Source organism: Triturus cristatus, chromosome 8, assembly GCF_964204655.1.
Source record: "Triturus cristatus chromosome 8, aTriCri1.1, whole genome shotgun sequence".
Classification (NCBI taxonomy): domain Eukaryota; kingdom Metazoa; phylum Chordata; class Amphibia; order Caudata; family Salamandridae; genus Triturus; species Triturus cristatus.
In genome coordinates, this window is record NC_140591.1 from 55,037,316 (window position 1) to 55,063,077 (window position 25,762).

General features: G+C 37.5%; 11 non-coding genes across 11 annotated transcripts; all 11 read right to left on the bottom strand.

Annotated features, from left to right (window-relative positions):
* Nucleotides 1–1,066: 1,066 nt before the first annotated feature.
* TRNAF-GAA (transfer RNA phenylalanine (anticodon GAA)) lies at nt 1,067–1,139 on the bottom strand. Its single transcript has one exon. It is a non-coding gene; the product is annotated as a tRNA-Phe (tRNA).
* A 1,674-nt stretch (nt 1,140–2,813) lies between these two features.
* TRNAF-GAA (transfer RNA phenylalanine (anticodon GAA)) lies at nt 2,814–2,886 on the bottom strand. Its single transcript has one exon. It is a non-coding gene; the product is annotated as a tRNA-Phe (tRNA).
* A 4,010-nt stretch (nt 2,887–6,896) lies between these two features.
* On the bottom strand, nt 6,897–6,969 carry TRNAF-GAA (transfer RNA phenylalanine (anticodon GAA)). The gene has a single exon. It is a non-coding gene; the product is annotated as a tRNA-Phe (tRNA).
* Nucleotides 6,970–8,643: 1,674 nt separating this feature from the next.
* On the bottom strand, nt 8,644–8,716 carry TRNAF-GAA (transfer RNA phenylalanine (anticodon GAA)). Its single transcript has one exon. It is a non-coding gene; the product is annotated as a tRNA-Phe (tRNA).
* Nucleotides 8,717–14,473: 5,757 nt separating this feature from the next.
* On the bottom strand, nt 14,474–14,546 carry TRNAF-GAA (transfer RNA phenylalanine (anticodon GAA)). The gene has a single exon. It is a non-coding gene; the product is annotated as a tRNA-Phe (tRNA).
* A 2,843-nt stretch (nt 14,547–17,389) lies between these two features.
* TRNAF-GAA (transfer RNA phenylalanine (anticodon GAA)) lies at nt 17,390–17,462 on the bottom strand. The gene has a single exon. It is a non-coding gene; the product is annotated as a tRNA-Phe (tRNA).
* Nucleotides 17,463–18,557: 1,095 nt separating this feature from the next.
* TRNAF-GAA (transfer RNA phenylalanine (anticodon GAA)) lies at nt 18,558–18,630 on the bottom strand. The gene has a single exon. It is a non-coding gene; the product is annotated as a tRNA-Phe (tRNA).
* A 1,676-nt stretch (nt 18,631–20,306) lies between these two features.
* On the bottom strand, nt 20,307–20,379 carry TRNAF-GAA (transfer RNA phenylalanine (anticodon GAA)). The gene has a single exon. It is a non-coding gene; the product is annotated as a tRNA-Phe (tRNA).
* A 1,096-nt stretch (nt 20,380–21,475) lies between these two features.
* Nucleotides 21,476–21,548, bottom strand: TRNAF-GAA (transfer RNA phenylalanine (anticodon GAA)). Its single transcript has one exon. It is a non-coding gene; the product is annotated as a tRNA-Phe (tRNA).
* A 1,674-nt stretch (nt 21,549–23,222) lies between these two features.
* On the bottom strand, nt 23,223–23,295 carry TRNAF-GAA (transfer RNA phenylalanine (anticodon GAA)). Its single transcript has one exon. It is a non-coding gene; the product is annotated as a tRNA-Phe (tRNA).
* Nucleotides 23,296–24,391: 1,096 nt separating this feature from the next.
* Nucleotides 24,392–24,464, bottom strand: TRNAF-GAA (transfer RNA phenylalanine (anticodon GAA)). The gene has a single exon. It is a non-coding gene; the product is annotated as a tRNA-Phe (tRNA).
* Nucleotides 24,465–25,762: the final 1,298 nt, after the last annotated feature.

A 25,762-nucleotide genomic window follows, 5' to 3' on the forward strand; every position in this document is an offset into this window, starting at 1 on the left:
TTTGAACAATCCCAGAACAGAGATGCAGAACCAGGATTTTCAATCTGAGGTTAGAGCTGTGTTTTAATGTGTCCTGCATTGTTCAGCAGCTAACTGGTGAAATGGGTGAGTAGCGTTTTTGGGATAAATGTTAGGTCGTTTTTCTTTTAAAACTCTAAGTGGACCAGCACTGTATTACACAGACGTATGTCGCCTGAGTAGGTAAGCTATGTCATCTCAATACTGACAACTTTGTTCAAGGAGAAGTGAAAGCTGATGCAGACAAGAGTTTGCTTTGAAAAAAGTATAAAATGGGATAAATTCGTCATCAAAGCTGATGGCAAGAGAGGTGGAAGCAAGTTTAGAAGGAGGACAGAAAGACAACTTTTTGTTGAAGTTATCATGTTGTTGATCAGTTGATAAAATATTTTGAGAAATAAAGAAAAAAAAACCTAGAGCTGATTTCAAGAAATATTTTGCAAGAATGTAGGATCCCCTCGCACTGTGCTGAAAGTCAGGATTGAATCAGGTACCTTAAGCTCTTCAGTCTAACGATCTCCCAACTGAGATATTTCAGCCAACAAGTCCCTGTGGCCTCCTGATGTATTATTAATAATTGTAGACGATACATACAGAACCTGGTCATTCTATTTTCGTTTATAGTTATGTGTTAAAGTGTCCAGTATCATTCAGCAGGTAACTTGGTCTGATGAGTGAATATCCTTTTTAGGGGACAATGTAGGTAGAATTTTTTTTTCTAAACTCTGAATTGACTTATACTCTGAAACACAGACCTATATGGCCAGGGTGTACAAGCTATGTCATCTGACTACTGACAGTTTTGTATAAGGGGAATTGGAGGCTGATGCAGGCAAAGCTTTACTTTAAAATAAAGCAAGAAGTTTCAAATAAATGAGGCATAGTTGAATACAAGAGAGGTGGAAGCAAATTTGAAAGGAAGACAGAGAGTAAATAATATGTTGAATTGATTGTGTTGTTGATCAGATTGATAAAAGGTTTTGATAAAGAAGAGCGTTGATTTAACTCCAAACAGCTTTTGTGACATGAAAAGCAGAAGTTGAAATTGTGCCGAAACCTGGGATTGAACCAGGGACCTTTAGATCTTCAGTCTAACGCTCTCCCAACTGAGCTATTTCGGCCTGCTGGTAGTTTGGGTCTTCATCCTTTCTTTTAAACTTCCCAAGAAAATAGATGCTCATCCTCATGCTAGAGCTATGTTTTAAGATGTCCTGTATCATTCATCAGTTAACAGGTGCAATAGGTAAATAGCATTTTTCGGATCCAGGTTAGGTAGCTTTTTTTTTACTCTGAATGGACTAGCACCATATTACACAGAGGTATTTGGCCTGAGTAGGTAAGCTATGTCATCTGAATACTGAAATCTGTGTTCAAGGAGAAGTGGAAGCTGATGCAGACAAGAGTTTACTTTACAAAAAAGCATGAAATAGGAAACATTTGTAGTCGAAGCTGAATGCAAGAGAGGTGGAAGCAAATTTAGAAGGAGGACAGAAAGACAATTCTATGTTGAATTGATCATGTTGTCGATCAGTTGATCAAATATTTTGATAAATAAAGAAAGAAAAACTTGAGCTGATACCAAGAAATATTTTGTGAGAAGCAAGAAACCTCTCAGACTTTTCCGAAACCCAGCATTGAACAAGGGACTGTTAGATTTTCAATCTAACACTCTCCCAACTGAGCTATTTCATCCAGCTGGCCATTTTGGCTTTCTGTTGTATTTTTGATAATTGTTAAAGATAAATGCAGACCCTGGTCATTCTATCTGCATGTGCAGTTATGTGTTAAATTGTCCAATATTATTCAGCAGCTAAATTGGTCTGATGGGTGAATTTCCTTTTTAGGAGCCAAGTTAGTTAGAAGATGTTTGTAAACTATGAATGGACTTATACTCAGACACACAGACCTATATGGGGAGGGTAGGCAAACTAGGTCATCTGACTACTAACAGTTTTGTATAAGGGGAACTCGAGGCTGATGCAGGCAAAGCTTTACTTTCAATTAAAGGAAGAATTGGCAAATAAAGCAGGTAAAGTTGAATACAAGAGAGGTGGAAGCAAGTTTGACAGAAAGACAGAATGTAAAAAATATGTTGAAATGGTTGTCTTATCGATCAGCTTGATAAATGGTTTTGATCATTATAAACAACGTCAATATGAGTTGACTCCAAATAGCATTTGTGGCATGCAAAGCAGAAGTTCAAAATGTGCCTAAACCCGGGATTGAACCATGGACCTTTAGATCTTCAGTCTACTGCTCTACCAACTGAGCTATTTCATCCAGCTGGCAATTTTGGCTTTCTGTTGTATTTTTTATAATTGTTAAAGAAAAATGCAGAACCTGGTCACTCTATCTGCATGTGTAGTTATGTGTTAAATTGTCCAGTATTATTCAGTAGCTAAATTGGTCTGATGGGTGAATTTCCTTTTTAGGAGCCAAGTTAGTTAGATGATGTTTGTAAACTATGAATGGACTTATACTCAGAAACACAGACCTATATGGCGAGGGTCGGCAAGCTAGGTCATCTTACTACTAACAGTTTTGTATAAGGGGAACTGGAGGCTGATGCAGGCAAAGCTTTACTTTCAATTAAAGGAAGAATTGGGAAATAAAGGAGGCAAAGTTGAATACAAGAGAGGTGGAAGCAAGTTTGAAAGAAAGACAGAAAGTAAATAATATGTTGAATTAATTGTATTGTCGATTATCTTGATAAAAGGTTTTGATCATTATAAACAAAGTCAATATGAGTTGACTCAAAATAGTCTTTGTGGCATGCAAAGCAGAAGTTCAAAATGTGCCGAAACCCGGGATCGAACCAGGGACCTTTAGATCTTCAGTCTAACGCTCTCCCAACTGAGCTATTTCGGCCTGCCAGCAGCTATAGTATTCAGCCTCTTTTTTTGAACAATCCCAGAACAGAGATGCAGAACCTGGATTTTCAATCTGAGGTTAGAGCTGTGTTTTAATGTGTCCTGCATTGTTCAGCAGCTAACTGGTGAAAGGGTGAGTAGCGTTTTTGGGATAAATGTTAGGTCGTTTTTCTTTTAAAACTCTAAGTGGACCAGCACTGTATTACACAGACGTATGTCGCCTGAGTAGGTAAGCTATGTCATCTCAATACTGACAACTTTGTTCAAGGAGAAGTGAAAGCTGATGCAGACAAGAGTTTACTTTGAAAAAAGTATAAAATGGGATAAATTTGTCATCAAAGTTGATGGCAAGAGAGGTGGAAGCAAGTTTAGAAGGAGGACAGAAAGACAACTTTTTGTTGAAGTTATCATGTTGTTGATCAGTTGATAAAATATTTTGTGAAATAAAAAAAAAAAACTAGAGCTGATTTCAAGAAATATTTTGCAAGAATGTAGGATCCCCTCGCACTGTGCTGAAAGTCAGGATTGAATCAGGTACCTTAAGCTCTTCAGTCTAACGATCTCCCAACTGAGATATTTCAGCCAACAAGTCCCTGTGGCCTCCTGATGTATTATTAATAATTGTAGACGATACATACAGAACCTGGTCATTCTATTTTCGTTTATAGTTATGTGTTAAAGTGTCCAGTATCATTCAGCAGGTAACTTGGTCTGATGAGTGAATATCCTTTTTAGGGGACAAGGTAGGTAGAATTTTTTTTTCTAAACTCTGAATTGACTTATACTCTGAAACACAGACCTATATGGCCAGGGTGTACAAGCTATGTCATCTGACTACTGACAGTTTTGTATAAGGGGAATTGGAGGCTGATGCAGGCAAAGCTTTACTTTAAAATAAAGCAAGAAGTTGCAAATAAATGAGGCATAGTTGAATACAAGAGAGGTGGAAGCAAGTTTGAAAGGAAGACAGAAAGTAAATAATATGTTGAATTGATTGTGTTGTTGATCAGATTGATAAAAGGTTTTGATAAAGAAGAGCGTTGATTTAACTCCAAACAGCTTTTGTGACATGAAAAGCAGAAGTTGAAATTGTGCCGAAACCCGGGATTGAACCAGAGACCTTTAGATCTTCAGTCTAACGCTCTCCCAACTGAGCTATTTCGGCCTGCTGGTAGTTTGGGTCTTCATCCTTTCTTTTAAACTTCCCAAGAAAATAGATGCTCAACCTCATGCTAGAGCTATGTTTTAAGATGTCCTGTATCATTCACCAGTTAACGGGTGCAATAGGTAAATAGCATTTTTCGGATCCAGGTTAGGTAGCTTTTGTTTTTTACTCTGAATGGACTAGCACCATATTACACAGAGGTATTTGGCCTGAGTAGGTAAGCTATGTCATCTGAATACTGAAATCTGTGTTCAAGGAGAAGTGGAAGCTGATGCAGACAAGAGTTTACTTTACAAAAAAGCATGAAATAGGAAACATTTGTAGTCGAAGCTGAATGCAAGAGAGGTGGAAGCAAATTTAGAAGGAGGACAGAAAGACAATTCTATGTTGAATTGATCATGTTGTCGATCAGTTGATCAAATATTTTGATAAATAAAGAAAGAAAAACTTGAGCTGATACCAAGAAATATTTTGTGAGAAGCAAGAAACCTCTCAGACTTTTCCGAAACCCAGCATTGAACAAGGGACTTTTAGATTTTCAATCTAACACTCTCCCAACTGAGCTATTTCATCCAGCTGGCCATTTTGGCTTTCTGTTGTATTTTTGATAATTGTTAAAGATAAATGCAGACCCTGGTCATTCTATCTGCATGTGCAGTTATGTGTTAAATTGTCCAATATTATTCAGCAGCTAAATTGGTCTGATGGGTGAATTTCCTTTTTAGGAGCCAAGTTAGTTAGAAGATGTTTGTAAACTATGAATGGACTTATACTCAGACACACAGACCTATATGGCGAGGGTAGGCAAACTAGGTCATCTGACTACTAACAGTTTTGTATAAGGGGAACTCGAGGCTGATGCAGGCAAAGCTTTACTTTCAATTAAAGGAAGAATTGGCAAATAAAGCAGGTAAAGTTGAATACAAGAGAGGTGGAAGCAAGTTTGACAGAAAGACAGAATGTAAAAAATATGTTGAAATGGTTGTCTTATCGATCAGCTTGATAAAAGGTTTTGATCATTATAAACAACGTCAATATGAGTTGACTCCAAATAGCATTTGTGGCATGCAAAGCAGAAGTTCAAAATGTGCCTAAACCCGGGATTGAACCAGGGACCTTTAAATCTTCAGTCTACTGCTCTCCCAACTGAGCTATTTCATCCAGCTGGCAATTTTGGCTTTCTGTTGTATTTTTTATAATTGTTAAAGATAAATGCAGAACCTGGTCACTCTATCTGCATGTGCAGTTATGTGTTAAATTGTCCAGTATTATTCAGTAGCTAAATTGGTCTGATGGGTGAATTTCCTTTTTAGGAGCCAAGTTAGTTAGATGATGTTTGTAAACTATGAATGGACTTATACTCAGAAACACAGACCTATATGGCGAGGGTCGGCAAGCTAGGTCATCTGACTACTAACAGTTTTGTATAAGGGGAACTGGAGGCTGATGCAGGCAAAGTTTTACTTTCAATTAAAGGAAGAATTGGGAAATAAAGGAGGCAAAGTTGAATACAAGAGAGGTGGAAGCAAGTTTGAAAGAAAGACAGAAAGTAAATAATATGTTGAATTAATTGTATTGTCGATTATCTTGATAAAAGGTTTTGATCATTATAAACAAAGTCAATATGAGTTGACTCAAAATAGTCTTTGTGGCATGCAAAGCAGAAGTTCAAAATGTGCCGAAACCCGGGATCGAACCAGGGACCTTTAGATCTTCTGTCTAACGCTCTCCCAACTGAGCTATTTCGGCCTGCCAGCAGCTATAGTATTCAGCCTCTTTTTTTGAACAATCCCAGAACAGAGATGCAGAACCTGGATTTTCAATCTGAGGTTAGAGCTGTGTTTTAATGTGTCCTGCATTGTTCAGCAGCTAACTGGTGAAATGGGTGAGTAGCGTTTTTGGGATAAATGTTAGGTCGTTTTTCTTTTAAAACTCTAAGTGGACCAGCACTGTATTACACAGACGTATGTCGCCTGAGTAGGTAAGCTATGTCATCTCAATACTGACAACTTTGTTCAAGGAGAAGTGAAAGCTGATGCAGACAAGAGTTTACTTTGAAAAAAGTATAAAATGGGATAAAATTGTCATCAAAGTTGATGGCAAGAGAGGTGGAAGCAAGTTTAGAAGGAGGACAGAAAGACAACTTTTTGTTGAAGTTATCATGTTGTTGATCAGTTGATAAAATATTTTGTGAAATAAAAAAAAAAACTAGAGCTGATTTCAAGAAATATTTTGCAAGAATGTAGGATCCCCTCGCACTGTGCTGAAAGTCAGGATTGAATCAGGTACCTTAAGCTCTTCAGTCTAACGATCTCCCAACTGAGATATTTCAGCCAACAAGTCCCTGTGGCCTCCTGATGTATTATTAATAATTGTAGACGATACATACAGAACCTGGTCATTCTATTTTCGTTTATAGTTATGTGTTAAAGTGTCCAGTATCATTCAGCAGGTAACTTGGTCTGATGAGTGAATATCCTTTTTAGGGGACAAGGTAGGTAGAATTTTTTTTTCTAAACTCTGAATTGACTTATACTCTGAAACACAGACCTATATGGCCAGGGTGTACAAGCTATGTCATCTGACTACTGACAGTTTTGTATAAGGGGAATTGGAGGCTGATGCAGGCAAAGCTTTACTTTAAAATAAAGCAAGAAGTTGCAAATAAATGAGGCATAGTTGAATACAAGAGAGGTGGAAGCAAGTTTGAAAGGAAGACAGAAAGTAAATAATATGTTGAATTGATTGTGTTGTTGATCAGATTGATAAAAGGTTTTGATAAAGAAGAGCGTTGATTTAACTCCAAACAGCTTTTGTGACATGAAAAGCAGAAGTTGAAATTGTGCCGAAACCTGGGATTGAACCAGGGACCTTTAGATCTTCAGTCTAACGCTCTCCCAACTGAGCTATTTCGGCCTGCTGGTAGTTTGGGTCTTCATCCTTTCTTTTAAACTTCCCAAGAAAATAGATGCTCATCCTCATGCTAGAGCTATGTTTTAAGATGTCCTGTATCATTCATCAGTTAACAGGTGCAATAGGTAAATAGCATTTTTCGGATCCAGGTTAGGTAGCTTTTTTTTTACTCTGAATGGACTAGCACCATATTACACAGAGGTATTTGGCCTGAGTAGGTAAGCTATGTCATCTGAATACTGAAATCTGTGTTCAAGGAGAAGTGGAAGCTGATGCAGACAAGAGTTTACTTTACAAAAAAGCATGAAATAGGAAACATTTGTAGTCGAAGCTGAATGCAAGAGAGGTGGAAGCAAATTTAGAAGGAGGACAGAAAGACAATTCTATGTTGAATTGATCATGTTGTCGATCAGTTGATCAAATATTTTGATAAATAAAGAAAGAAAAACTTGAGCTGATACCAAGAAATATTTTGTGAGAAGCAAGAAACCTCTCAGACTTTTCCGAAACCCAGCATTGAACAAGGGACTTTTAGATTTTCAATCTAACACTCTCCCAACTGAGCTATTTCATCCAGCTGGCCATTTTGGCTTTCTGTTGTATTTTTGATAATTGTTAAAGATAAATGCAGACCCTGGTCATTCTATCTGCATGTGCAGTTATGTGTTAAATTGTCCAATATTATTCAGCAGCTAAATTGGTCTGATGGGTGAATTTCCTTTTTAGGAGCCAAGTTAGTTAGAAGATGTTTGTAAACTATGAATGGACTTATACTCAGACACACAGACCTATATGGGGAGGGTAGGCAAACTAGGTCATCTGACTACTAACAGTTTTGTATAAGGGGAACTCGAGGCTGATGCAGGCAAAGCTTTACTTTCAATTAAAGGAAGAATTGGCAAATAAAGCAGGTAAAGTTGAATACAAGAGAGGTGGAAGCAAGTTTGACAGAAAGACAGAATGTAAAAAATATGTTGAAATGGTTGTCTTATCGATCAGCTTGATAAATGGTTTTGATCATTATAAACAACGTCAATATGAGTTGACTCCAAATAGCATTTGTGGCATGCAAAGCAGAAGTTCAAAATGTGCCTAAACCCGGGATTGAACCAGGGACCTTTAGATCTTCAGTCTACTGCTCTACCAACTGAGCTATTTCATCCAGCTGGCAATTTTGGCTTTCTGTTGTATTTTTTATAATTGTTAAAGAAAAATGCAGAACCTGGTCACTCTATCTGCATGTGTAGTTATGTGTTAAATTGTCCAGTATTATTCAGTAGCTAAATTGGTCTGATGGGTGAATTTCCTTTTTAGGAGCCAAGTTAGTTAGATGATGTTTGTAAACTATGAATGGACTTATACTCAGAAACACAGACCTATATGGCGAGGGTCGGCAAGCTAGGTCATCTTACTACTAACAGTTTTGTATAAGGGGAACTGGAGGCTGATGCAGGCAAAGCTTTACTTTCAATTAAAGGAAGAATTGGGAAATAAAGGAGGCAAAGTTGAATACAAGAGAGGTGGAAGCAAGTTTGAAAGAAAGACAGAAAGTAAATAATATGTTGAATTAATTGTATTGTCGATTATCTTGATAAAAGGTTTTGATCATTATAAACAAAGTCAATATGAGTTGACTCAAAATAGTCTTTGTGGCATGCAAAGCAGAAGTTCAAAATGTGCCGAAACCCGGGATCGAACCAGGGACCTTTAGATCTTCAGTCTAACGCTCTCCCAACTGAGCTATTTCGGCCTGCCAGCAGCTATAGTATTCAGCCTCTTTTTTTGAACAATCCCAGAACAGAGATGCAGAACCTGGATTTTCAATCTGAGGTTAGAGCTGTGTTTTAATGTGTCCTGCATTGTTCAGCAGCTTACTGGTGAAAGGGTGAGTAGCGTTTTTGGGATAAATGTTAGGTCGTTTTTCTTTTAAAACTCTAAGTGGACCAGCACTGTATTACACAGACGTATGTCGCCTGAGTAGGTAAGCTATGTCATCTCAATACTGACAACTTTGTTCAAGGAGAAGTGAAAGCTGATGCAGACAAGAGTTTACTTTGAAAAAAGTATAAAATGGGATAAATTTGTCATCAAAGTTGATGGCAAGAGAGGTGGAAGCAAGTTTAGAAGGAGGACAGAAAGACAACTTTTTGTTGAAGTTATCATGTTGTTGATCAGTTGATAAAATATTTTGTGAAATAAAAAAAAAAAACTAGAGCTGATTTCAAGAAATATTTTGCAAGAATGTAGGATCCCCTCGCACTGTGCTGAAAGTCAGGATTGAATCAGGTACCTTAAGCTCTTCAGTCTAACGATCTCCCAACTGAGATATTTCAGCCAACAAGTCCCTGTGGCCTCCTGATGTATTATTAATAATTGTAGACGATACATACAGAACCTGGTCATTCTATTTTCGTTTATAGTTATGTGTTAAAGTGTCCAGTATCATTCAGCAGGTAACTTGGTCTGATGAGTGAATATCCTTTTTAGGGGACAAGGTAGGTAGAATTTTTTTTTCTAAACTCTGAATTGACTTATACTCTGAAACACAGACCTATATGGCCAGGGTGTACAAGCTATGTCATCTGACTACTGACAGTTTTGTATAAGGGGAATTGGAGGCTGATGCAGGCAAAGCTTTACTTTAAAATAAAGCAAGAAGTTGCAAATAAATGAGGCATAGTTGAATACAAGAGAGGTGGAAGCAAGTTTGAAAGGAAGACAGAAAGTAAATAATATGTTGAATTGATTGTGTTGTTGATCAGATTGATAAAAGGTTTTGATAAAGAAGAGCGTTGATTTAACTCCAAACAGCTTTTGTGACATGAAAAGCAGAAGTTGAAATTGTGCCGAAACCCGGGATTGAACCAGAGACCTTTAGATCTTCAGTCTAACGCTCTCCCAACTGAGCTATTTCGGCCTGCTGGTAGTTTGGGTCTTCATCCTTTCTTTTAAACTTCCCAAGAAAATAGATGCTCAACCTCATGCTAGAGCTATGTTTTAAGATGTCCTGTATCATTCACCAGTTAACGGGTGCAATAGGTAAATAGCATTTTTCGGATCCAGGTTAGGTAGCTTTTGTTTTTTACTCTGAATGGACTAGCACCATATTACACAGAGGTATTTGGCCTGAGTAGGTAAGCTATGTCATCTGAATACTGAAATCTGTGTTCAAGGAGAAGTGGAAGCTGATGCAGACAAGAGTTTACTTTACAAAAAAGCATGAAATAGGAAACATTTGTAGTCGAAGCTGAATGCAAGAGAGGTGGAAGCAAATTTAGAAGGAGGACAGAAAGACAATTCTATGTTGAATTGATCATGTTGTCGATCAGTTGATCAAATATTTTGATAAATAAAGAAAGAAAAACTTGAGCTGATACCAAGAAATATTTTGTGAGAAGCAAGAAACCTCTCAGACTTTTCCGAAACCCAGCATTGAACAAGGGACTTTTAGATTTTCAATCTAACACTCTCCCAACTGAGCTATTTCATCCAGCTGGCCATTTTGGCTTTCTGTTGTATTTTTGATAATTGTTAAAGATAAATGCAGACCCTGGTCATTCTATCTGCATGTGCAGTTATGTGTTAAATTGTCCAATATTATTCAGCAGCTAAATTGGTCTGATGGGTGAATTTCCTTTTTAGGAGCCAAGTTAGTTAGAAGATGTTTGTAAACTATGAATGGACTTATACTCAGACACACAGACCTATATGGCGAGGGTAGGCAAACTAGGTCATCTGACTACTAACAGTTTTGTATAAGGGGAACTCGAGGCTGATGCAGGCAAAGCTTTACTTTCAATTAAAGGAAGAATTGGCAAATAAAGCAGGTAAAGTTGAATACAAGAGAGGTGGAAGCAAGTTTGACAGAAAGACAGAATGTAAAAAATATGTTGAAATGGTTGTCTTATCGATCAGCTTGATAAAAGGTTTTGATCATTATAAACAACGTCAATATGAGTTGACTCCAAATAGCATTTGTGGCATGCAAAGCAGAAGTTCAAAATGTGCCTAAACCCGGGATTGAACCAGGGACCTTTAAATCTTCAGTCTACTGCTCTCCCAACTGAGCTATTTCATCCAGCTGGCAATTTTGGCTTTCTGTTGTATTTTTTATAATTGTTAAAGATAAATGCAGAACCTGGTCACTCTATCTGCATGTGCAGTTATGTGTTAAATTGTCCAGTATTATTCAGTAGCTAAATTGGTCTGATGGGTGAATTTCCTTTTTAGGAGCCAAGTTAGTTAGATGATGTTTGTAAACTATGAATGGACTTATACTCAGAAACACAGACCTATATGGCGAGGGTCGGCAAGCTAGGTCATCTGACTACTAACAGTTTTGTATAAGGGGAACTGGAGGCTGATGCAGGCAAAGTTTTACTTTCAATTAAAGGAAGAATTGGGAAATAAAGGAGGCAAAGTTGAATACAAGAGAGGTGGAAGCAAGTTTGAAAGAAAGACAGAAAGTAAATAATATGTTGAATTAATTGTATTGTCGATTATCTTGATAAAAGGTTTTGATCATTATAAACAAAGTCAATATGAGTTGACTCAAAATAGTCTTTGTGGCATGCAAAGCAGAAGTTCAAAATGTGCCGAAACCCGGGATCAAACCAGGGACCTTTAGATCTTCTGTCTAACGCTCTCCCAACTGAGCTATTTCGGCCTGCCAGCAGCTATAGTATTCAGCCTCTTTTTTTGAACAATCCCAGAACAGAGATGCAGAACCTGGATTTTCAATCTGAGGTTAGAGCTGTGTTTTAATGTGTCCTGCATTGTTCAGCAGCTAACTGGTGAAATGGGTGAGTAGCGTTTTTGGGATAAATGTTAGGTCGTTTTTCTTTTAAAACTCTAAGTGGACCAGCACTGTATTACACAGACGTATGTCGCCTGAGTAGGTAAGCTATGTCATCTCAATACTGACAACTTTGTTCAAGGAGAAGTGAAAGCTGATGCAGACAAGAGTTTACTTTGAAAAAAGTATAAAATGGGATAAAATTGTCATCAAAGTTGATGGCAAGAGAGGTGGAAGCAAGTTTAGAAGGAGGACAGAAAGACAACTTTTTGTTGAAGTTATCATGTTGTTGATCAGTTGATAAAATATTTTGTGAAATAAAAAAAAAAACTAGAGCTGATTTCAAGAAATATTTTGCAAGAATGTAGGATCCCCTCGCACTGTGCTGAAAGTCAGGATTGAATCAGGTACCTTAAGCTCTTCAGTCTAACGATCTCCCAACTGAGATATTTCAGCCAACAAGTCCCTGTGGCCTCCTGATGTATTATTAATAATTGTAGACGATACATACAGAACCTGGTCATTCTATTTTCGTTTATAGTTATGTGTTAAAGTGTCCAGTATCATTCAGCAGGTAACTTGGTCTGATGAGTGAATATCCTTTTTAGGGGACAAGGTAGGTAGAATTTTTTTTTCTAAACTCTGAATTGACTTATACTCTGAAACACAGACCTATATGGCCAGGGTGTACAAGCTATGTCATCTGACTACTGACAGTTTTGTATAAGGGGAATTGGAGGCTGATGCAGGCAAAGCTTTACTTTAAAATAAAGCAAGAAGTTGCAAATAAATGAGGCATAGTTGAATACAAGAGAGGTGGAAGCAAGTTTGAAAGGAAGACAGAAAGTAAATAATATGTTGAATTGATTGTGTTGTTGATCAGATTGATAAAAGGTTTTGATAAAGAAGAGCGTTGATTTAACTCCAAACAGCTTTTGTGACATGAAAAGCAGAAGTTGAAATTGTGCCGAAACCTGGGATTGAACCAGGGACCTTTAGATCTTCAGTCTAACGCTGTCCCAACTGAGCTATTTCGGCCTGCTGGTAGTTTGGGTCTTCATCCTTTCTTTTAAACTTCCCAAGAAAATAGATGCTCATCCTCATGCTAGAGCTATGTTTTAAGATGTCCTGTATCATTCATCAGTTAACAGGTGCAATAGGTAAATAGCATTTTTCGGATCCAGGTTAGGTAGCTTTTTTTTTACTCTGAATGGACTAGCACCATATTACACAGAGGTATTTGGCCTGAGTAGGTAAGCTATGTCATCTGAATACTGAAATCTGTGTTCAAGGAGAAGTGGAAGCTGATGCAGACAAGAGTTTACTTTACAAAAAAGCATGAAATAGGAAACATTTGTAGTCGAAGCTGAATGCAAGAGAGGTGGAAGCAAATTTAGAAGGAGGACAGAAAGACAATTCTATGTTGAATTGATCATGTTGTCGATCAGTTGATCAAATATTTTGATAAATAAAGAAAGAAAAACTTGAGCTGATACCAAGAAATATTTTGTGAGAAGCAAGAAACCTCTCAGACTTTTCCGAAACCCAGCATTGAACAAGGGACTTTTAGATTTTCAATCTAACACTCTCCCAACTGAGCTATTTCATCCAGCTGGCCATTTTGGCTTTCTGTTGTATTTTTGATAATTGTTAAAGATAAATGCAGACCCTGGTCATTCTATCTGCATGTGCAGTTATGTGTTAAATTGTCCAATATTATTCAGCAGCTAAATTGGTCTGATGGGTGAATTTCCTTTTTAGGAGCCAAGTTAGTTAGAAGATGTTTGTAAACTATGAATGGACTTATACTCAGACACACAGACCTATATGGGGAGGGTAGGCAAACTAGGTCATCTGACTACTAACAGTTTTGTATAAGGGGAACTCGAGGCTGATGCAGGCAAAGCTTTACTTTCAATTAAAGGAAGAATTGGCAAATAAAGCAGGTAAAGTTGAATACAAGAGAGGTGGAAGCAAGTTTGACAGAAAGACAGAATGTAAAAAATATGTTGAAATGGTTGTCTTATCGATCAGCTTGATAAATGGTTTTGATCATTATAAACAACGTCAATATGAGTTGACTCCAAATAGCATTTGTGGCATGCAAAGCAGAAGTTCAAAATGTGCCTAAACCCGGGATTGAACCAGGGACCTTTAGATCTTCAGTCTACTGCTCTACCAACTGAGCTATTTCATCCAGCTGGCAATTTTGGCTTTCTGTTGTATTTTTTATAATTGTTAAAGAAAAATGCAGAACCTGGTCACTCTATCTGCATGTGTAGTTATGTGTTAAATTGTCCAGTATTATTCAGTAGCTAAATTGGTCTGATGGGTGAATTTCCTTTTTAGGAGCCAAGTTAGTTAGATGATGTTTGTAAACTATGAATGGACTTATACTCAGAAACACAGACCTATATGGCGAGGGTCGGCAAGCTAGGTCATCTTACTACTAACAGTTTTGTATAAGGGGAACTGGAGGCTGATGCAGGCAAAGCTTTACTTTCAATTAAAGGAAGAATTGGGAAATAAAGGAGGCAAAGTTGAATACAAGAGAGGTGGAAGCAAGTTTGAAAGAAAGACAGAAAGTAAATAATATGTTGAATTAATTGTATTGTCGATTATCTTGATAAAAGGTTTTGATCATTATAAACAAAGTCAATATGAGTTGACTCAAAATAGTCTTTGTGGCATGCAAAGCAGAAGTTCAAAATGTGCCGAAACCCGGGATCGAACCAGGGACCTTTAGATCTTCAGTCTAACGCTCTCCCAACTGAGCTATTTCGGCCTGCCAGCAGCTATAGTATTCAGCCTCTTTTTTTGAACAATCCCAGAACAGAGATGCAGAACCTGGATTTTCAATCTGAGGTTAGAGCTGTGTTTTAATGTGTCCTGCATTGTTCAGCAGCTTACTGGTGAAAGGGTGAGTAGCGTTTTTGGGATAAATGTTAGGTCGTTTTTCTTTTAAAACTCTAAGTGGACCAGCACTGTATTACACAGACGTATGTCGCCTGAGTAGGTAAGCTATGTCATCTCAATACTGACAACTTTGTTCAAGGAGAAGTGAAAGCTGATGCAGACAAGAGTTTACTTTGAAAAAAGTATAAAATGGGATAAATTTGTCATCAAAGTTGATGGCAAGAGAGGTGGAAGCAAGTTTAGAAGGAGGACAGAAAGACAACTTTTTGTTGAAGTTATCATGTTGTTGATCAGTTGATAAAATATTTTGTGAAATAAAAAAAAAAAACTAGAGCTGATTTCAAGAAATATTTTGCAAGAATGTAGGATCCCCTCGCACTGTGCTGAAAGTCAGGATTGAATCAGGTACCTTAAGCTCTTCAGTCTAACGATCTCCCAACTGAGATATTTCAGCCAACAAGTCCCTGTGGCCTCCTGATGTATTATTAATAATTGTAGACGATACATACAGAACCTGGTCATTCTATTTTCGTTTATAGTTATGTGTTAAAGTGTCCAGTATCATTCAGCAGGTAACTTGGTCTGATGAGTGAATATCCTTTTTAGGGGACAAGGTAGGTAGAATTTTTTTTTCTAAACTCTGAATTGACTTATACTCTGAAACACAGACCTATATGGCCAGGGTGTACAAGCTATGTCATCTGACTACTGACAGTTTTGTATAAGGGGAATTGGAGGCTGATGCAGGCAAAGCTTTACTTTAAAATAAAGCAAGAAGTTGCAAATAAATGAGGCATAGTTGAATACAAGAGAGGTGGAAGCAAGTTTGAAAGGAAGACAGAAAGTAAATAATATGTTGAATTGATTGTGTTGTTGATCAGATTGATAAAAGGTTTTGATAAAGAAGAGCGTTGATTTAACTCCAAACAGCTTTTGTGACATGAAAAGCAGAAGTTGAAATTGTGCCGAAACCCGGGATTGAACCAGAGACCTTTAGATCTTCAGTCTAACGCTCTCCCAACTGAGCTATTTCGGCCTGCTGGTAGTTTGGGTCTTCATCCTTTCTTTTAAACTTCCCAAGAAAATAGATGCTCAACCTCATGCTAGAGCTATGTTTTAAGATGTCCTGTATCATTCACCAGTTAACGGGTGCAATAGGTAAATAGCATTTTTCGGATCCAGGTTAGGTAGCTTTTGTTTTTTACTCTGAATGGACTAGCACCATATTACACAGAGGTATTTGGCCTGAGTAGGTAAGCTATGTCATCTGAATACTGAAATCTGTGTTCAAGGAGAAGTGGAAGCTGATGCAGACAAGAGTTTACTTTACAAAAAAGCATGAAATAGGAAACATTTGTAGTCGAAGCTGAATGCAAGAGAGGTGGAAGCAAATTTAGAAGGAGGACAGAAAGACAATTCTATGTTGAATTGATCATGTTGTCGATCAGTTGATCAAATATTTTGATAAATAAAGAAAGAAAAACTTGAGCTGATACCAAGAAATATTTTGTGAGAAGCAAGAAACCTCTCAGACTTTTCCGAAACCCAGCATTGAACAAGGGACTTTTAGATTTTCAATCTAACACTCTCCCAACTGAGCTATTTCATCCAGCTGGCCATTTTGGCTTTCTGTTGTATTTTTGATAATTGTTAAAGATAAATGCAGACCCTGGTCATTCTATCTGCATGTGCAGTTATGTGTTAAATTGTCCAATATTATTCAGCAGCTAAATTGGTCTGATGGGTGAATTTCCTTTTTAGGAGCCAAGTTAGTTAGAAGATGTTTGTAAACTATGAATGGACTTATACTCAGACACACAGACCTATATGGCGAGGGTAGGCAAACTAGGTCATCTGACTACTAACAGTTTTGTATAAGGGGAACTCGAGGCTGATGCAGGCAAAGCTTTACTTTCAATTAAAGGAAGAATTGGCAAATAAAGCAGGTAAAGTTGAATACAAGAGAGGTGGAAGCAAGTTTGACAGAAAGACAGAATGTAAAAAATATGTTGAAATGGTTGTCTTATCGATCAGCTTGATAAAAGGTTTTGATCATTATAAACAACGTCAATATGAGTTGACTCCAAATAGCATTTGTGGCATGCAAAGCAGAAGTTCAAAATGTGCCTAAACCCGGGATTGAACCAGGGACCTTTAAATCTTCAGTCTACTGCTCTCCCAACTGAGCTATTTCATCCAGCTGGCAATTTTGGCTTTCTGTTGTATTTTTTATAATTGTTAAAGATAAATGCAGAACCTGGTCACTCTATCTGCATGTGCAGTTATGTGTTAAATTGTCCAGTATTATTCAGTAGCTAAATTGGTCTGATGGGTGAATTTCCTTTTTAGGAGCCAAGTTAGTTAGATGATGTTTGTAAACTATGAATGGACTTATACTCAGAAACACAGACCTATATGGCGAGGGTCGGCAAGCTAGGTCATCTGACTACTAACAGTTTTGTATAAGGGGAACTGGAGGCTGATGCAGGCAAAGTTTTACTTTCAATTAAAGGAAGAATTGGGAAATAAAGGAGGCAAAGTTGAATACAAGAGAGGTGGAAGCAAGTTTGAAAGAAAGACAGAAAGTAAATATTATGTTGAATTAATTGTATTGTCGATTATCTTGATAAAAGGTTTTGATCATTATAAACAAAGTCAATATGAGTTGACTCAAAATAGTCTTTGTGGCATGCAAAGCAGAAGTTCAAAATGTGCCGAAACCCGGGATCGAACCAGGGACCTTTAGATCTTCAGTCTAACGCTCTCCCAACTGAGCTATTTCGGCCTGCCAGCAGCTATAGTATTCAGCCTCTTTTTTTGAACAATCCCAGAACAGAGATGCAGAACCTGGATTTTCAATCTGAGGTTAGAGCTGTGTTTTAATGTGTCCTGCATTGTTCAGCAGCTAACTGGTGAAATGGGTGAGTAGCGTTTTTGGGATAAATGTTAGGTCGTTTTTCTTTTAAAACTCTAAGTGGACCAGCACTGTATTACACAGACGTATGTCGCCTGAGTAGGTAAGCTATGTCATCTCAATACTGACAACTTTGTTCAAGGAGAAGTGAAAGCTGATGCAGACAAGAGTTTACTTTGAAAAAAGTATAAAATGGGATAAATTTGTCATCAAAGTTGATGGCAAGAGAGGTGGAAGCAAGTTTAGAAGGAGGACAGAAAGACAACTTTTTGTTGAAGTTATCATGTTGTTGATCAGTTGATAAAATATTTTGTGAAATAAAAAAAAAAAACTAGAGCTGATTTCAAGAAATATTTTGCAAGAATGTAGGATCCCCTCGCACTGTGCTGAAAGTCAGGATTGAATCAGGTACCTTAAGCTCTTCAGTCTAACGATCTCCCAACTGAGATATTTCAGCCAACAAGTCCCTGTGGCCTCCTGATGTATTATTAATAATTGTAGACGATACATACAGAACCTGGTCATTCTATTTTCGTTTATAGTTATGTGTTAAAGTGTCCAGTATCATTCAGCAGGTAACTTGGTCTGATGAGTGAATATCCTTTTTAGGGGACAAGGTAGGTAGAATTTTTTTTTCTAAACTCTGAATTGACTTATACTCTGAAACACAGACCTATATGGCCAGGGTGTACAAGCTATGTCATCTGACTACTGACAGTTTTGTATAAGGGGAATTGGAGGCTGATGCAGGCAAAGCTTTACTTTAAAATAAAGCAAGAAGTTGCAAATAAATGAGGCATAGTTGAATACAAGAGAGGTGGAAGCAAGTTTGAAAGGAAGACAGAAAGTAAATAATATGTTGAATTGATTGTGTTGTTGATCAGATTGATAAAAGGTTTTGATAAAGAAGAGCGTTGATTTAACTCCAAACAGCTTTTGTGACATGAAAAGCAGAAGTTGAAATTGTGCCGAAACCCGGGATTGAACCAGGGACCTTTAGATCTTCAGTCTAACGCTCTCCCAACTGAGCTATTTCGGCCTGCTGGTAGTTTGGGTCTTCATCCTTTCTTTTAAACTTCCCAAGAAAATAGATGCTCAACCTCATGCTAGAGCTATGTTTTAAGATGTCCTGTATCATTCACCAGTTAACGGGTGCAATAGGTAAATAGCATTTTTCGGATCCAGGTTAGGTAGCTTTTGTTTTTTACTCTGAATGGACTAGCACCATATTACACAGAGGTATTTGGCCTGAGTAGGTAAGCTATGTCATCTGAATACTGAAATCTGTGTTCAAGGAGAAGTGGAAGCTGATGCAGACAAGAGTTTACTTTACAAAAAAGCATGAAATAGGAAACATTTGTAGTCGAAGCTGAATGCAAGAGAGGTGGAAGCAAATTTAGAAGGAGGACAGAAAGACAATTCTATGTTGAATTGATCATGTTGTCGATCAGTTGATCAAATATTTTGATAAATAAAGAAAGAAAAACTTGAGCTGATACCAAGAAATATTTTGTGAGAAGCAAGAAACCTCTCAGACTTTTCCGAAACCCAGCATTGAACAAGGGACTTTTAGATTTTCAATCTAACACTCTCCCAACTGAGCTATTTCATCCAGCTGGCCATTTTGGCTTTCTGTTGTATTTTTGATAATTGTTAAAGATAAATGCAGACCCTGGTCATTCTATCTGCATGTGCAGTTATGTGTTAAATTGTCCAATATTATTCAGCAGCTAAATTGGTCTGATGGGTGAATTTCCTTTTTAGGAGCCAAGTTAGTTAGAAGATGTTTGTAAACTATGAATGGACTTATACTCAGACACACAGACCTATATGGCGAGGGTAGGCAAACTAGGTCATCTGACTACTAACAGTTTTGTATAAGGGGAACTCGAGGCTGATGCAGGCAAAGCTTTACTTTCAATTAAAGGAAGAATTGGCAAATAAAGCAGGTAAAGTTGAATACAAGAGAGGTGGAAGCAAGTTTGACAGAAAGACAGAATGTAAAAAATATGTTGAAATGGTTGTCTTATCGATCAGCTTGATAAAAGGTTTTGATCATTATAAACAACGTCAATATGAGTTGACTCCAAATAGCATTTGTGGCATGCAAAGCAGAAGTTCAAAATGTGCCTAAACCCGGGATTGAACCAGGGACCTTTAAATCTTCAGTCCACTGCTCTCCCAACTGAGCTATTTCATCCAGCTGGCAATTTTGGCTTTCTGTTGTATTTTTTATAATTGTTAAAGATAAATGCAGAACCTGGTCACTCTATCTGCATGTGCAGTTATGTGTTAAATTGTCCAGTATTATTCAGTAGCTAAATTGGTCTGATGGGTGAATTTCCTTTTTAGGAGCCAAGTTAGTTAGATGATGTTTGTAAACTATGAATGGACTTATACTCAGAAACACAGACCTATATGGCGAGGGTCGGCAAGCTAGGTCATCTGACTACTAACAGTTTTGTATAAGGGGAACTGGAGGCTGATGCAGGCAAAGTTTTACTTTCAATTAAAGGAAGAATTGGGAAATAAAGGAGGCAAAGTTGAATACAAGAGAGGTGGAAGCAAGTTTGAAAGAAAGACAGAAAGTAAATAATATGTTGAATTAATTGTATTGTCGATTATCTTGATAAAAGGTTTTGATCATTATAAACAAAGTCAATATGAGTTGACTCAAAATAGTCTTTGTGGCATGCAAAGCAGAAGTTCAAAATGTGCCGAAACCCGGGATCGAACCAGGGACCTTTAGATCTTCAGTCTAACGCTCTCCCAACTGAGCTATTTCGGCCTGCCAGCAGCTATAGTATTCAGCCTCTTTTTTTGAACAATCCCAGAACAGAGATGCAGAACCTGGATTTTCAATCTGAGGTTAGAGCTGTGTTTTAATGTGTCCTGCATTGTTCAGCAGCTAACTGGTGAAATGGGTGAGTAGCGTTTTTGGGATAAATGTTAGGTCGTTTTTCTTTTAAAACTCTAAGTGGACCAGCACTGTATTACACAGACGTATGTCGCCTGAGTAGGTAAGCTATGTCATCTCAATACTGACAACTTTGTTCAAGGAGAAGTGAAAGCTGATGCAGACAAGAGTTTGCTTTGAAAAAAGTATAAAATGGGATAAATTCGTCATCAAAGCTGATGGCAAGAGAGGTGGAAGCAAGTTTAGAAGGAGGACAGAAAGACAACTTTTTGTTGAAGTTATCATGTTGTTGATCAGTTGATAAAATATTTTGAGAAATAAAGAAAAAAAAACCTAGAGCTGATTTCAAGAAATATTTTGCAAGAATGTAGGATCCCCTCGCACTGTGCTGAAAGTCAGGATTGAATCAGGTACCTTAAGCTCTTCAGTCTAACGATCTCCCAACTGAGATATTTCAGCCAACAAGTCCCTGTGGCCTCCTGATGTATTATTAATAATTGTAGACGATACATACAGAACCTGGTCATTCTATTTTCGTTTATAGTTATGTGTTAAAGTGTCCAGTATCATTCAGCAGGTAACTTGGTCTGATGAGTGAATATCCTTTTTAGGGGACAATGTAGGTAGAATTTTTTTTCTAAACTCTGAATTGACTTATACTCTGAAACACAGACCTATATGGCCAGGGTGTACAAGCTATGTCATCTGACTACTGACAGTTTTGTATAAGGGGAATTGGAGGCTGATGCAGGCAAAGCTTTACTTTAAAATAAAGCAAGAAGTTTCAAATAAATGAGGCATAGTTGAATACAAGAGAGGTGGAAGCAAGTTTGAAAGGAAGACAGAAAGTAAATAATATGTTGAATTGATTGTGTTGTTGATCAGATTGATAAAAGGTTTTGATAAAGAAGAGCGTTGATTTAACTCCAAACAGCTTTTGTGACATGAAAAGCAGAAGTTGAAATTGTGCCGAAACCCGGGATTGAACCAGGGACCTTTAGATCTTCAGTCTAACGCTCTCCCAACTGAGCTATTTCGGCCTGCTGGTAGTTTGGGTCTTCATCCTTTCTTTTAAACTTCCCAAGAAAATAGATGCTCATCCTCATGCTAGAGCTATGTTTTAAGATGTCCTGTATGATTCATCAGTTAACAGGTGCAATAGGTAAATAGCATTTTTCGGATCCAGGTTAGGTAGCTTTTTTTTTACTCTGAATGGACTAGCACCATATTACACAGAGGTATTTGGCCTGAGTAGGTAAGCTATGTCATCTGAATACTGAAATCTGTGTTCAAGGAGAAGTGGAAGCTGATGCAGACAAGAGTTTACTTTACAAAAAAGCATGAAATAGGAAACATTTGTAGTCGAAGCTGAATGCAAGAGAGGTGGAAGCAAATTTAGAAGGAGGACAGAAAGACAATTCTATGTTGAATTGATCATGTTGTCGATCAGTTGATCAAATATTTTGATAAATAAAGAAAGAAAAACTTGAGCTGATACCAAGAAATATTTTGTGAGAAGCAAGAAACCTCTCAGACTTTTCCGAAACCCAGCATTGAACAAGGGACTTTTAGATTTTCAATCTAACACTCTCCCAACTGAGCTATTTCATCCAGCTGGCCATTTTGGCTTTCTGTTGTATTTTTGATAATTGTTAAAGATAAATGCAGACCCTGGTCATTCTATCTGCATGTGCAGTTATGTGTTAAATTGTCCAATATTATTCAGCAGCTAAATTGGTCTGATGGGTGAATTTCCTTTTTAGGAGCCAAGTTAGTTAGAAGATGTTTGTAAACTATGAATGGACTTATACTCAGACACACAGACCTATATGGGGAGGGTAGGCAAACTAGGTCATCTGACTACTAACAGTTTTGTATAAGGGTAACTCGAGGCTGATGCAGGCAAAGCTTTACTTTCAATTAAAGGAAGAATTGGCAAATAAAGCAGGTAAAGTTGAATACAAGAGAGGTGGAAGCAAGTTTGACAGAAAGACAGAATGTAAAAAATATGTTGAAATGGTTGTCTTATCGATCAGCTTGATAAATGGTTTTGATCATTATAAACAACGTCAATATGAGTTGACTCCAAATAGCATTTGTGGCATGCAAAGCAGAAGTTCAAAATGTGCCTAAACCCGGGATTGACGCAGGGACCTTTAGATCTTCAGTCTACTGCTCTACCAACTGAGCTATTTCATCCAGCTGGCAATTTTGGCTTTCTGTTGTATTTTTTATAATTGTTAAAGAAAAATGCAGAACCTGGTCACTCTATCTGCATGTGCAGTTATGTGTTAAATTGTCCAGTATTATTCAGTAGCTAAATTGGTCTGATGGGTGAATTTCCTTTTTAGGAGCCAAGTTAGTTAGATGATGTTTGTAAACTATGAATGGACTTATACTCAGAAACACAGACCTATATGGCGAGGGTCGGCAAGCTAGGTCATCTTACTACTAACAGTTTTGTATAAGGGGAACTGGAGGCTGATGCAGGCAAAGCTTTACTTTCAATTAAAGGAAGAATTGGGAAATAAAGGAGGCAAAGTTGAATACAAGAGAGGTGGAAGCAAGTTTGAAAGAAAGACAGAAAGTAAATAATATGTTGAATTAATTGTATTGTCGATTATCTTGATAAAAGGTTTTGATCATTATAAACAAAGTCAATATGAGTTGACTCAAAATAGTCTTTGTGGCATGCAAAGCAGAAGTTCAAAATGTGCCGAAACCCGGGATCGAACCAGGGACCTTTAGATCTTCAGTCTAACGCTCTCCCAACTGAGCTATTTCGGCCTGCCAGCAGCTATAGTATTCAGCCTCTTTTTTTGAACAATCCCAGAACAGAGATGCAGAACCTGGATTTTCAATCTGAGGTTAGAGCTGTGTTTTAATGTGTCCTGCATTGTTCAGCAGCTAACTGGTGAAAGGGTGAGTAGCGTTTTTGGGATAAATGTTAGGTCGTTTTTCTTTTAAAACTCTAAGTGGACCAGCACTGTATTACACAGACGTATGTCGCCTGAGTAGGTAAGCTATGTCATCTCAATACTGACAACTTTGTTCAAGGAGAAGTGAAAGCTGATGCAGACAAGAGTTTACTTTGAAAAAAGTATAAAATGGGATAAATTTGTCATCAAAGTTGATGGCAACAGAGGTGGAAGCAAGTTTAGAAGGAGGACAGAAAGACAACTTTTTGTTGAAGTTATCATGTTGTTGATCAGTTGATAAAATATTTTGAGAAATAAAGAAAAAAAAACCTAGAGCTGATTTCAAGAAATATTTTGCAAGAATGTAGGATCCCCTCGCACTGTGCTGAAAGTCAGGATTGAATCAGGTACCTTAAGCTCTTCAGTCTAACGATCTCCCAACTGAGATATTTCAGCCAACAAGTCCCTGTGGCCTCCTGATGTATTATTAATAATTGTAGACGATACATACAGAACCTGGTCATTCTATTTTCGTTTATAGTTATGTGTTAAAGTGTCCAGTATCATTCAGCAGGTAACTTGGTCTGATGAGTGAATATCCTTTTTAGGGGACAATGTAGGTAGAATTTTTTTTTCTAAACTCTGAATTGACTTATACTCTGAAACACAGACCTATATGGCCAGGGTGTACAAGCTATGTCATCTGACTACTGACAGTTTTGTATAAGGGGAATTGGAGGCTGATGCAGGCAAAGCTTTACTTTAAAATAAAGCAAGAAGTTTCAAATAAATGAGGCATAGTTGAATACAAGAGAGGTGGAAGCAAGTTTGAAAGGAAGACAGAAAGTAAATAATATGTTGAATTGATTGTGTTGTTGATCAGATTGATAAAAGGTTTTGATAAAGAAGAGCGTTGATTTAACTCCAAACAGCTTTTGTGACATGAAAAGCAGAAGTTGAAATTGTGCCGAAACCCGGGATTGAACCAGGGACCTTTAGATCTTCAGTCTAACGCTCTCCCAACTGAGCTATTTCGGCCTGCTGGTAGTTTGGGTCTTCATCCTTTCTTTTAAACTTCCCAAGAAAATAGATGCTCAACCTCATGCTAGAGCTATGTTTTAAGATGTCCTGTATCATTCATCAGTTAACGGGTGCAATAGGTAAATAGCATTTTTCGGATCCAGGTTAGGTAGCTTTTGTTTTTTACTCTGAATGGACTAGCACCATATTACACAGAGGTATTTGGCCTGAGTAGGTAAGCTATGTCATCTGAATACTGAAATCTGTGTTCAAGGAGAAGTGGAAGCTGATGCAGACAAGAGTTTACTTTACAAAAAAGCATGAAATAGGAAACATTTGTAGTCGAAGCTGAATGCAAGAGAGGTGGAAGCAAATTTAGAAGGAGGACAGAAAGACAATTCTATGTTGAATTGATCATGTTGTCGATCAGTTGATCAAATATTTTGATAAATAAAGAAAGAAAAACTTGAGCTGATACCAAGAAATATTTTGTGAGAAGCAAGAAACCTCTCAGACTTTTCCGAAACCCAGCATTGAACAAGGGACTTTTAGATTTTCAATCTAACACTCTCCCAACTGAGCTATTTCATCCAGCTGGCCATTTTGGCTTTCTGTTGTATTTTTGATAATTGTTAAAGATAAATGCAGACCCTGGTCATTCTATCTGCATGTGCAGTTATGTGTTAAATTGTCCAATATTATTCAGCAGCTAAATTGGTCTGATGGGTGAATTTCCTTTTTAGGAGCCAAGTTAGTTAGAAGATGTTTGTAAACTATGAATGGACTTATACTCAGACACACAGACCTATATGGCGAGGGTAGGCAAACTAGGTCATCTGACTACTAACAGTTTTGTATAAGGGGAACTCGAGGCTGATGCAGGCAAAGCTTTACTTTCAATTAAAGGAAGAATTGGCAAATAAAGCAGGTAAAGTTGAATACAAGAGAGGTGGAAGCAAGTTTGACAGAAAGACAGAATGTAAAAAATATGTTGAAATGGTTGTCTTATCGATCAGCTTGATAAAAGGTTTTGATCATTATAAACAACGTCAATATGAGTTGACTCCAAATAGCATTTGTGGCATGCAAAGCAGAAGTTCAAAATGTGCCTAAACCCGGGATTGAACCAGGGACCTTTAAATCTTCAGTTCACTGCTCTCCCAACTGAGCTATTTCATCCAGCTGGCAATTTTGGCTTTCTGTTGTATTTTTTATAATTGTTAAAGATAAATGCAGAACCTGGTCACTCTATCTGCATGTGCAGTTATGTGTTAAATTGTCCAGTATTATTCAGTAGCTAAATTGGTCTGATGGGT